This window comes from Myotis lucifugus, unplaced genomic scaffold (genome assembly GCF_000147115.1).
Source record: "Myotis lucifugus unplaced genomic scaffold, Myoluc2.0 scaffold_7, whole genome shotgun sequence".
Taxonomy (NCBI): domain Eukaryota; kingdom Metazoa; phylum Chordata; class Mammalia; order Chiroptera; family Vespertilionidae; genus Myotis; species Myotis lucifugus.
In genome coordinates this window covers 14,868,952-14,882,187 of record NW_005871055.1, presented here as the reverse complement: position 1 = coordinate 14,882,187, position 13,236 = coordinate 14,868,952, and the positions used below count along the sequence as shown (strand labels likewise).

At 41.5% G+C, this 13,236-nt stretch overlaps 1 pseudogene; it reads left to right on the top strand.

Moving 5' to 3' along the window:
* The first annotated feature begins 7,208 nt into the window (after window positions 1-7,208).
* Window positions 7,209-8,871, top strand: LOC102436009 (annotated as a pseudogene).
* Window positions 8,872-13,236: the final 4,365 nt, after the last annotated feature.

The following is a 13,236-nucleotide window of genomic DNA, read 5'->3' as shown; positions in this document are numbered from 1 at the left end:
AGAGGAAGTAAAACTGTCCTTATTTGCAGACGACATGATATTATACATACAAAACCCTAGAGACTCCATCAAAAAACTACTAGACTTAATACATGAATTTGGCAATGTAGCAGGATACAAAATTAACCCCAAGAAATCTGAGGCATTTCTATACACCAATAGTGAACTTTCAGAAAGAGAGATTATAAAAACAATCCCATTTACCATCGCACCAAAAAAATTAAGATACCTAGGAATAAACTTAACTAAAGAGGTAAAAGACCTCTACTCAGAAAACTACAGGACGTTGAAAAAAGAGATAGAGGAAGACATAAAGAGATGGAAGAACATACCATGTTCTTGGATTGGTAGAATCAACATCATTAAAATGTCCATACTACCCAAAGCAATCTATAAATTCAACGCACTTCCCATTAAAATACCAATGGCCTTCTTCAAAGATCTAGAACGAACTCTCCAAAAATTCATCTGGAATAAAAAAAGACCCCGAATAGCTGCAGCGATCCTGAGAAAGAACAAAGTAGGTGGGATCTCAATGCCAGATATCAAACTGTATTACAAAGCCACTGTTCTCAAAACTGCCTGGTACTGGCACAAGAACAGACATATAGACCAGTGGAATAGAATAGAGAGTCCAGAAATTAGCCTGAACCAATATGCTCAATTAATTTTTGACAAAGGAGGCATGAACATACAATGGAGCCAAGATAGTCTCTTCAATAAATGGTGTTGGGAAAATTGGACAGATATATGCAAGAAAATGAAACTAGACCACCAACTTACACCATACACAAGAATAAACTCAAAATGGATAAAGGACTTAAATGTACGACAGGAAACCATAAAAATTCTAGAAGAATACAAAGGCAACAAAATCTCAGACATATGCCAAAACAATTTCTTCACTGATACAGCTCCTAGGGCAGTTGAAACTAAAGAGAAACTGAACAAATGGGACTACATCAAAATAAAAAGCTTCTGCACAGCAAAAGAAACCATCAACAAAACAACAAGAAAACCCACCTCGTGGGAAAACATATTTGCCAACGTCATATCTGATAAGGGCTTAATCTCCAAAATTTATAGGGAACTCATACAACTTAACAAAAAGAAGATAAACAATCCAATCAAAAAATGGGCAAAGGATCTAAATAGACACCTTTCAAAAGAGGACATTCAGAAAGCCAAGAGACATATGAAAACATGCTCAAAGTCACTAATCATCCGAGAGATGCAAATCAAAACAACAATGAGGTACCATCTCACACCTGTCAGAATGGCCATCATCAACAAATCAACAAAAGACAAGTGCTGGAGAGGATGTGGAGAAAAAGGAACACTTGTGCACTGCTGTTGGGAATGCAGACTGGTGCAGCCACTATGGAAGACAGTATGGAGTTTCCTCAAAAAATTGGAAATGGAACTTGAAAGGGCGAGGGCTATGCCCTCCATCTTGCCTGTATCCTCCATATCAATTGATGCAGAAAATGCATTTGACAAAATCCAACACCCATTTTTGATAAAAACTCTCAGCGAGGTGGGAATAGAAGGATCATACCTCAACATAATAAAAGCCATATATGACAAACCCACAGCCAACATCATACTCAATGGACAAAAACTAACACCATTTCCCCTAAGAACAGGAACAAGACAGGGATGCCCACTTTCACCACTCCTGTTCGATATAGTACTGGAAGTATTAGCCATTGCAATTAGACAAGAAGAAGAAAGAAAAGGCATCCAAATTGGAAAAGAAGAAGTAAAACTGTCCTTATTTGCAGATGACATGATATTCTACATAAAAAACCCTAAAGACTCCATCAAAACACTATTAGACTTAATAAATGAATTCGGCAATGTAGCAGGATACAAAATTAACGTCAAGAAATCTATGGCATTGCTATATACCAATAGTGAACTTAAAGAAAGAGAGACTAAAAAAACAATCCCTTTTACCATCGCACCAAAAAAATTAAGGTACCTAGGAATAAACTTAACTAAAGAGGTAAAAGACCTCTACTCAGAAAACTACAGGACGTTGAAAAAAGAGATAGAGGAAGACATAAAGAGATGGAAGAACATACCATGTTCTTGGATTGGTAGAATCAACATCATTAAAATGTCCATACTACCCAAAGCAATCTATAAATTCAATGCACGTCCCATTAAAATACCAACGGCATATTTCACAGGCCTAGAACGAACTCTCCAAAAATTCATCTGGAATAAAAAAAGACCCCGAATAGCTGCAGCGATCCTGAGAAAGAACAAAGTAGGTGGGATCTCAATACCAGATATCAAGCTGTATTACAAAGCCACTGTTCTCAAAACTGCCTGGTATTGGCATAAGAACAGACAGATAGATCAATGGAATAGAATAGAGAGCCCAGAAATTGGCCTGAACCAATATGCTCAATTAATATTTGACAAAGGAGGCAAGAACATACAATGGAGTCAAGATAGTCTCTTCAATAAATGGTGTTGGGAAAATTGGACAGATACATGCAAGAAAATGAAACTAGACCACCAACTTACACCATACACAAAAATAAACTCAAAATGGATAAAGGACTTAAATGTACGACGGGAAACCATAAAAATACTAGAAGAATCCAAAGGCAACAGAATCTCAGACATATGCCAAAGCAATTTCTTCACCGATACAGCTCCTAGGGCATTGGAAACTAATGAGAAAATAAACAAATGGGACTACATCAAAATAAAAAGCTTCTGCACAGCAAAAGAAACCATCAACAAAACAACAAGAAAGCCCACTGCGTGGGAAAACATATTTGCCAATATTATATCTGATAAGGGCCTAATCTCCAAAATTTATAGGCAACTCATACAACTTAACAAAAGGAAGATAAACAATCCAATCAAAAAATGGGCAAAGGACCTAAATAGACACCTTTCAAAAGAGGACATTCAGAAAGGCAAGAGACATATGAAAATTTGCTCAAAGTCAGTAATCATCCGAGAGATGCAAATCAAAACAACGAGGTACCATCTCACACCCGTCAGACTGGCTATCATCAACAAATCCACAAACGACAAGTGCTGGAGAGGATGTGGAGAAAAAGGAACACTCGTGCAGTGCTGGTAGGAATGCAGACTGGTGCAGCCACTATGGAAGACAGTATGGAGTTTCTTCAAAAATCTAAAAATGGAACTCCCATTTGACCCTGTGATCCCACTTCTAGGAATATATCCCAAGAAACCAGAAACACCAATCAGAAAGGATATGTGCACCCGTATGTTCATAGCAGCACAATTCACCATAGCTAAGATCTGGAAACAGCCTAAGTGCCCATCAGTAGATGAATGGATTAGAAAACTGTGGTACAGCTACATGATGGAATGCTATGCTGCTGTAAAAAAGAAGGAACTCTTACCATTTGCAACAGCATGGATGGAACTGGAGAGCATTATGCTGAGTCAAATAAGCCAGTCAATGAAGGAAAAACATGATCTCACTCACTCATGGGTAATAAAGACCATTATAAACTTATGAGCAAAAATAGATACAGAGGCAGAGCTGCCTCAAACAGACTGTCAAACTACAGCGGGAAAGCTGGGGAGGGTTGAGGGGCAGGAGGGGGGTGGCGGTAAGAGATCAACCGAAGGACTTGTATGCATGCATATAAGCATAACCAATGAACATAAGACACAGGGGGGTAGGGGAGGCCGGGGGATTGTTAAGCGGGGGGGAAAAAGGAGGCATATGTAATACTCATTGTAATACTTTAAGCAATAAAACAATAAAAAAAAATAATAATAAAGAAAGAAAAAGGCTGCTTGGAGAAACCAAGATGGCGGCATAGGTAAACACGGGAAATTGCTGCCTCCGACAACAACTTCAAAAATACAACTAAAAGACAGAACAGTCATCATCCAGAACCACAGGAAGGCTGGCTGAGTGGAAATTCTACAATTAGAAGGATAGAGAAGAGCACACAGACTCAGAGGAACTACGAAAGTAAAGTGCAGAGGTACGGAGGCTCTGGCGAGCGGGGAAAGGGGCTGGCACCTGAGGACGCAGCTGTCTTTTTGAATCGGGAGTGAGTCACAAGCTCCCTACTGCTCTGAACTCCGGTTCCGGGAAATCTCTGGGGTCCCAGGGCTCATATGGGGAGAAACTGGACTGTCTGGCAGCGGGCAGAACTCGGAACTCGAGGGCCGCTTTCTCTCAAAGGTGCTTGCAGCGATTACTGGGACACTGAGACGTGGGGCCCCTTAGGGCAGGGCTGAGAATCAGCCATAGCTGCTTGCTCCACCCTGTTGATTCCGAGACCCCGCCCCATCCAGGCTGCTGCAAAGGCTTTTGCATATGAATGCCCGGGTCCTTTGCAACCTGAAAATTACCTAACAAATTGCAGCTGGGCCAGACGGACCCAGAACTTCCAAGAGAAGGCCCAAGGCCCCACAGCAGCTTGCATTACTTCACAGCTGGGCCTCATCTGGGCACCCCAAAACCTCAAAAAAAGGAAGGTGAATCTGCATATCTCTTCGTAGCTCCTGCTGGGTAACCTCAGGAAGAGGCTTAATTAGCACCTCCTTAGATCCAAGAGCCAGTGTACCCAGTGGTCAGAGTGGGACCATCCAGATTACAACTCCTCAGATTCATAAGGAACACACTCAGGGGGCAGACTCAGTGAGCACCAAAGCCCCACTGAAGCAAGTCTTGCCCCAGAAGGGTGTCTTCAGCACAGAAGTTCTCCCACTGCAGACACAGCTGATTCTCACTGCCAATTGGCCTGGAGGTCAATTCCTCCCAGTGACACCTAAAACAATCAAGGCATAACTACAACAAGACTGTGCACAAAGCCCACAGGGGGTGCACCAAAAGTGTCCACCTCAGGTAACTGGGGAGGCTGAGCCACTGGGCCCTGTAGGACACCTAGCACAGAAAGCCACTCTACCAACACAGGGAAGCATAAAAAAATGTGGAGACAAAGAAACAGGTCACAAATGACAGAAATGGAGGACAGCTAACAACTGGATATAGAGTTCAAAACCACGTTTCTAAGATTTTTCAAGAATTTTATGGAAACCGCCGATAAATGTAGTGAGATACTCAAGAAATCTAGTGAGACCCTCGATGTTGTGATAAAGGACCAACTAGAAATTAAGCATACACTGACTGAAATAAAGAATATTATACAGACTCCCAACAGCAGACCAGAGGATCACAAGAATCAGGTCAAAGATTTGAAATACGAAGAAGCAAAAAACACCCAACCGGAAAAGCAAAATGAAAAAAGAATCCAAAAATACGAAGATAGTTTAAGGAGCCTCTAGGACAACTTAACGCGTACCAACATCAGAATTATAGGGGTACCAGAAGAAGAGAGAGGGCAAGATATTGAAAACCTATTTGAAGAAATAATGACAGAAAACTTCCCCTACCTGGTGAAAGAAATAGACTTACAAGTCCAGGAAGCACAGAGAACCCCAAACAAAAGGAATCCAAAGAGGACCACACCAAGACACATCATAATTAAAATGCCAAGAGCAAAAGACAAAGAGAGAATCTTAAAAGCAGCAAGAGAAAAAAAGTCAGTTACCTACAAGGGAGTATCCATACGACTGTCAGCTGATTTCTCAACAGAAACCATGCAGGCCAGAAGAGAGTGGCAAGAAATATTCAAAGTGATGAATAGCAAGAACCTACAACCAAGATTACTTTATCCAGCAAAGCTATCATTCAGAATTGAAGGTCAGATAAAGAGCTTCACAGATAAGAAAAAGCTAAAGGAGTTCATCACCACCAAACCAGCATTATATGAAATGCTGAAAGGTATTCTTTAAGAAGAGGAAGAAGAAAAAGGAACTCTTACCATTTGCCTCAGCATGGATGGAACTAGAGAGCATTATGCTAAGTGAAATAAGCCAGTCAGAGAAGAATAAATACCACATGATCTCACTCATTTGTGGAATATAACGAACATCATAAACTGATGAACAAGGACTGATCCAGAGACGGAGAGGCATTGATTGGACTGTCGGGCCTTGGAGGGAAGGTAGGGGAGGGTGGGGGTAAGGGGGAAAGATCAACCAAAGGACTTACATGCAAGCATATAGGTCTAACCAATGGACACGGACAACGGGGGGGTGAGGGCACAAGTTGGGGGGGGTAGGGGGTAACGTGGGTATAAGGACACATATGTAATATCTTAATAAAAAATATATTAAAAAAATAAAATAAATAAAAAAAATTAAATAAAAAAAGAAAAAAAAGAAAAGAAACATGGCCAGATCATTTACTAAATTTCCCCAAAGCAAGCAGGATTTGGGGGTGGGGAAACATGTGGCCAAGTGTGTTCTAGGAGACAAAGAAAAGTCTCATCTTCACCATGGTTTTTTCCCCTGGTTCGTCATTTAAAAATTTAGCAGAATTTAGGAATGCATCTGGGATTTCTGTACTTGTAAAGAGAGAAAGCTAGCTTAAAACAAAAGAGCGCTCTGCCCAATTTTGGACAGGTTTTGGGCTAAATTAATCGCTTTACGGATGCTATAGAATGAACCCACCACTGTTTTTTCCTCAAAAAGATGGCAGAGATGACTCAAGAAAAAAATACAGGCAGGTTCTAAACAACAAGATTGATGTTTCCATAATAAATGACAGTTTTTGAACAATAATAGACTGCATTTCAAAGTTAACCTTAAGTCCACTGAAATTCAGTAAGTTATCTCTTACAGAATTTGCCAAAGAATATGCCTTGGATACTAATAATTGGCTTTAAAATCTCAAAATTGTTGAAACATAGATATAACTAAGATAAAGAATTTTTAGTAAAGCTGTTCAGTTATAATTATAGGTATATTAATAGTGGGGGTTCCCTCCTTATTGAAGGAGGGGCCTGGTTGCCCTTCCCTAAGTAGGAAAAATGTGGTAGTTTTACATCAAGCGGCTGGGCCAAACCTATTTTGCCAACCAGAAACAAATCTTTGGCAACTTAAAACTTTGGAGTTTACTGAATTAAATAATAAAAAACTTGTTGAACATCTGGGTATTTTGAAATGACAAAATACTGAAATGTTAATCTGTTTGCCTCATATGAAAAATCTAAAGGACAGAATTGAATCTATTAATTAAATATGTCTTATATTTTTAAAATATATTCTTAAAAATGTAAAATTATTGGTCCGTCCGCTGCCAGGCTCCTGCTGCTGGGCTCCCGCTGCCCGGCTCCCTCCTCGCCATGGCGCAGCGCGGGGTACCGACTTCTTCTTGCTCAGCTGCCCTGGTCCCCAGCGCCGTGTCTTTGCGGGCCCAGGGAAACTGGGGCACCCCCAGCCCCGCCAAGTCCGCGCTTCGCGCTCAGGTTCCCACCTTGGGCGGCAGCCGCAAGCGCGCCCGCCCGCCTGCCGAGCCTACGAGCGATGAGCCCACGCGAGACCAGCCAGCGCCGCCTGCGCGCAGGAGGTTGAGGCTGCCCGCCGATGTGGTCTCTGGCCCTGGCTCCCCAGAGCACTCCTCTCCAAGCAAGAAGACAAAGAAGGCTGCCCTCTCAGGTCAGCTGCCCAAACTGGCACCCCAGAAGGACAAGGTCTCCTCGAAAGTCATCCTCTCTGAACTCGAGTCATGCCTGCAGCGGGCCCAGGAGCTGGGGGCACGGGCCCAGGAACTGAGGGCAAGTGCCTCGGGGAATGATGCCAAGGAACCCAGTGTGCTGGAGGCCGAGGGGCACCCAGCAGAGCCATGTGAAGAGAAGGCACCTGCCTATCAACGCTTCCATGCCCTGGCCCAGCCAGGCCTTCCTGGCCTCGTGCTGCCTTACAAGTACCAGGTGTTGGCTGAGATGTTCCGCAGCATGGACACCATTGTGGGCATGCTCTACAACTGCTCAGAGACCGTGACCTTTGCCAAGGTCAAGCAGGGTGTCCAGGACATGATGCGGAAGCGCTTTGAGGAGCGCAATGTGGGCCAGATCAAAACCGTGTATCCTACCTCCTACCGCTTCCGCCAGGAGCGCAACATCCCCACCTTCAAAGACAATGTCAAGAGGTCCGATTATCAGCTCACCATCTAGCCACTGTTGGATCAGGAGGTTGGCAACGTGGCCCCCCAGCTCACAGCCTCACGCCTCCTACAGCGGCAACAGGTCTTTAGCCAGAACCTGGTGGAGCGTGTTCGGGATCACCACAGGGTCTTCCTGGCCTCCCTGAATCCCCCCATGGTGGTGCCTGAGGACCGGCTGACACGCTGGCACCCTCGCTTCAACGTGGATGAAGTGCCTGACATCGAGCCTGCTGAGCTGCCCCAGCCACCCACCACAGAGACGCTGGCCACTGCTCAGGAGGTGCTGGCTCGAGCCCGAAGTCTGATGTCACCCAGGATGGAGAAGGCCCTGAATGACTTAGTCCTGCGCACAGCTGTGCCCAGCAGCCCTGTGTCCTCCAGCCCGGTACTGCCAGCGACCCCTCCAGCCACTCCACCTGCTCCCCTGAAGGGGGTGTCCCAGGACCTGCTGGAGCGGATCCGGGCCAAGGAGGTGCAGAAGCAGCTGGCACAGATGACGCGGTGCCCAGAGCAGGAGCAGAGGTTGCAGCGGCTTGAGCGGCTGCCTGAATTGGCCCGGGTATTGCGTAGCATCTTTGTGTCAGAGCGCAAGCCAGCACTCACCATGGAGGTGGCCTGTGCCAGGATGGTAGGCAGCTACCATGTGGCCATGAGCTCAGGGGAGATGGAGAAACACGTGCAGCTCCTCTCTGAGCTACTGCCTGACTGGCTTAGTCTCCACCGCATCCGAACTGATACCTATGTCAAGCTGGACAAGGCTGCTGATTTGGCGAGTGTCACTGCACAGCTGGCCCGCCTTGCTCGTGCTGAGGAGATGCTGTGAGCCTGATGGCTGCTCACCAACACGCAAACATGGGCTCAAGGCCCTGGCTTGGCCCTCTGTGCCTGTTTTATTCTCTAAGAATGCATTTGGCTCTCTCATTCCTGATCCACACAAGGGTCAGCAGTTGTACTAGGCTCTGGGGATGGAATTATCTGGCCATTGTGGGTGGTACAACCACCTCCTACAGCATGCTGTCATTAAACTGGTTTCCCTTGAAAAAAAAATGTAAAATTATTACTAATCTGAGAAATGCTAAGTACTTAATTTGCCAGCTAAGATTTTAAAGTTCAAATTAAGTTGGGAGAAATTATATAGTTGTGATAATAAAATGCATAAAGTATAGAAATTTATTTTTGAGAAAATAATTCTTGTATTTTATATGGTCTAATTTAAAAAGAGGGTTAATTCTGTGGTCTCAACCAAATTTTTAATATAAAAACCAGTTTAAATTTAATTGATATCTTTTAGAATAATTATAAAAAGTATATAATATAATATAATATAATATAATATAATATAATATAATATTTGAAATATATATATTTGATGGTCTTTCCAAGTTATAATTCAAGACTTTAACCGAGGGATGGCTTTTGGAGCACTCCAAGGGCCCTGGAGTGACTCAAGAATTTATTCTCTCTTCTTAAAAGAATATTTTTGAATTAGGCCAATTTAATATACTTGAAATAATGTGGAAAGCTTTATCAAATAAAAATTAATAAATATATTTCATTTATATACATATAGTTTAAATGTTATGAAGGTTTTAACCTCTAAGGGAAGGCAAGGCAAAGTTGCTGAATATTTCTTCAGCAGCAGAATTTTAAAAAACAAAAGCAATGGAATTTTAAAGACAAAAAGCCCTGGCAGCCTGCTTTTCAGATAGGCCGGGGCGTTGGGATGGTATCTACACCTCATAGATCAAACGTATAAGTTTGCTTACTTTGCTTTTTCAATAAAGATGCTTACTTTAATTACTTAATAAATTAGCTTTCTAAAATATAATCAGGTCTCATATAATTTCAGTTAAATGAGAAGCCAAAATGTTAAGCAATTGATTCTAGTAAAAAAATAGGTTACTGAAACCTCCCATAACCCCTCTGTGTATGCAAATGAGAACTAGACAAAAAGAATGCTGTTTAAAAGTAAATTTTAAGCCTAATAAAAGTAGAAATTTAAAAATTTTAAAATCTCTTCTGCTAATATTTACAGGGTAAACTGAAGGTTATTATTCAAGCATTAAATCTCATAATTAATATAGTCAACATAACTATAAAGAGAGTCACTTGAAATGTATGTGGCAGTATCCATTAGCATCTGAAAAGCAACCAAGTGTGTTGCTCAATGTAAAAGAGAGTAAAAAAAGTTTTTTTAAGAAGAAAGTTCTTAAGTTTGGCCTAGAAATTATACTGGGGGGAAATAAAGAGAGGTTTCTTTCAAATGTCTACAAAGCTGTAATTAAAAGTCAATGTATTAGGTCTCAAAAAGAAAAGTAAATAATTTGCATTTTGCCTCCCTAAACAAAGCTTATGTGAATTTACTCAAAGACTAATAGCAGAAATTCAATTATTGTCATTTACTGTCCACAGCCAAAGACAAGTAAAGTTAGAAAATAAGCCTTATTTCTGACTGATTTAAATTGGCAAATTGAAATGAGTTATACTAGGCAGGAAACTATTCCTGGAGCATTAACTAATATTTTACTGATGGTTCATCTCATAGTAAAGCTGCTTAACATGCGATGAATCCAAACCAGTCATATTTTTGTGCTAAGAATTTAATTAGAAAGCTATCAAGACTGCATTGCAGGATTTCCAAAAGCCTCTTGAAATTAAAACAAAAAAAGCAGGGACAGTGGAATAATCTCCTGTAAGTGAATTACATAAAGCCTTAATTACTTAAATTTTTACTTTAAAAATTTTTTCACTTGTAATGCTGATGGCAAGACACACATGGTGTCAGAATAAACCAAAGGAAAATGGTTTGAGCAAAATAAAAAGATCCTGAGTTTAGTTTATAGAAAGGTCCCTTTATTAACTTTTGGTCAAGAATATGCTTATATATTTCCATGAAACTCCTCCAAGCCCGTGTGGATTCCTGCAACAATGGATCTGAGAGAGGAACTGGACCAGACTACTCCAGCCACAGATGGTGGTGGCCCCAAGCAACACGCTGAGGAGACAGAGGAGAAACAGTCCAGAGATGGAGGATGGTAAAGACGCCTTGTCATGCTAGCACTCAGCAGCTGTGCATCGCTGCAGGTTGCCCGGGACAAAGCCATAGAATATCAGACCTGCATTGCTGTTGCTCACTGTTTGCCCACCATCCAGAACTGGAATATTGTTGCTGTCATGTCACAGGAGACAGTGATTGAGAAGGGAACCCATAAAAAACTTGGACAGTGATTGGGAAGGGGACTCAAAGAACTGTTGGCCCAGAAAGGAACTTACTGCAGACTGATTCCTTTGATGCCTGGCAGCAATTTAAAGGGACATAAAAGAATTCAGTCCTTTCCATTGAATTTAAAAACCTTAAAAGGACCTGAGCTCTGCAAATGGCATACATTCTTGTTAAATTTATTAAATCAAAAAGTGGGAAATGCTAGAAGCAAATTCCAGCAGGTCATAATTATGCAAGAAGTTCATCAGGAGGCTGATGGATCTTGGGGCTTCAGCAGGGCTGAAAATCTGCATATATTATTACCTGCAATTGGAACAGCTGTAGGCATTTCTCCTAACCCCATGGTCGGCAAACTGCGGCTCTCGAGCCACATGCGGCTCTTTGTCCCCTTGAGTGTGGATCTTCCTAAGCCTTAGGAGTACCCTAGTTAAGTTAATAACAATGTACCTACCTATATAGTTTAAGTTTAAAAAATTTGGCTCTCAAAAGAAATTTCAATCATTGTACTGTTGATATTTGGCTCTGTTGACTAATGATAATCTTTTCCTATTTATCAAACCTTACCTGTTTGCATTCTTAAAGGGCCAATGTGTTTCCCAGCAAATAAAAAGCCATGGGTCTGGACATACAGAGAGTCCACTTCACTAGAAAGTGGAGCCTCCCCTGACTCCCCCATGCCTCCTAAATTTATATTTCATGTCTAGTTTATTTAATTTACATCGCAGCCCTTCTCCAGATTCCTGAACCCTTGCAGCTGCGGATAAGACCCCAGAAATATATGAAGACAAATTTTTCCTTAGATTGTTTAAAGTTTGGCTTTATTGTCTTATAGCTTCCAATGGAGCTATTAAACCATCCTTCTGTTTTTTGGGTGTTTTTTTTTGCTTTTTTTCACTTATTCCACAGTAAGGGAAGAAAGAGGATGATAAATCTAAGGGATACACCTGTCCACTTGCACCTGAATACCTGTTGACATCTTATCTATGTATCAGACAGTCTGGGACAGACCCTGATGTATTCCTATCACCTGAAGCAGCATAGGTCTCACCAAATTTATTTTTTGCCTCACAGCATTGCAGAATGCAGCCAGGGTAGTGTCAGTAGAGCAAAGAGCATACTTAGGAAGCATTCACTTGATTCATGAACCTAGCCCTCCTGTCTAGGATGCTCTTCATGAAGATCCCAAGACTTTATTGATAGGATTTATCAACCACTCTCTAATTCTGAGACACTGCTAGTTCAGGTTTGGGGTGAATAGCAACCTATGACAATGTATTATCTAATCAGGAACTCCAGGAGTGTTTGTTTTTGCTTTTCTACCATGTAGGTTAATGTTATTCAAACATATCTTCAAACCAAGATTTATTAGCTAATATTGCTATAATGAACTATTACTGGAATAGAATTTATACATTGCTAATATGTTTTCCAATCTTTCCCCCTTTAGTATATGACATTTCTGTCCAATCAATTTCTCACTTTTAAATCTGAGAATCAACCTTGGTTCTTCCTTCTCCTTTATCTCATATATTTATTTCATTACTAAGTCCTATAGATTTTTCTTTCAAATTATATTTTAAGTCTGTTCACCTTCTTTTATATTCCTCATCACTACAGTAGTTAAACTCTATTACTTCTTTTTTTCAAAAAAAAATCCTCACCCAAGGATATGCTTAGAGAGAGGAAGGGAGAGGAGGAGATAGAGACAACAAAGTAAGAGAGAAACATCAATCAGCTGCCTTTCATATACACCAGAACCAGGATGGAACCCAACACCCAGGTATGTGTCCTGACTGGGAATCGGGCCAGTAACCTTTCAGTGCCATGGACCATGCTCCAACCAACTGAGCCATTCAAGCTAGGAAAACTCAATTAATTCTTATTTGGACAACTGCAGTAGCTCTAAATGGTTCCTTTTCCCTGTTTATTAAAAATTGGCTTTATTAAAGTAGTAGAGGCCCGGTGCACAAAAATTTGTGCACTC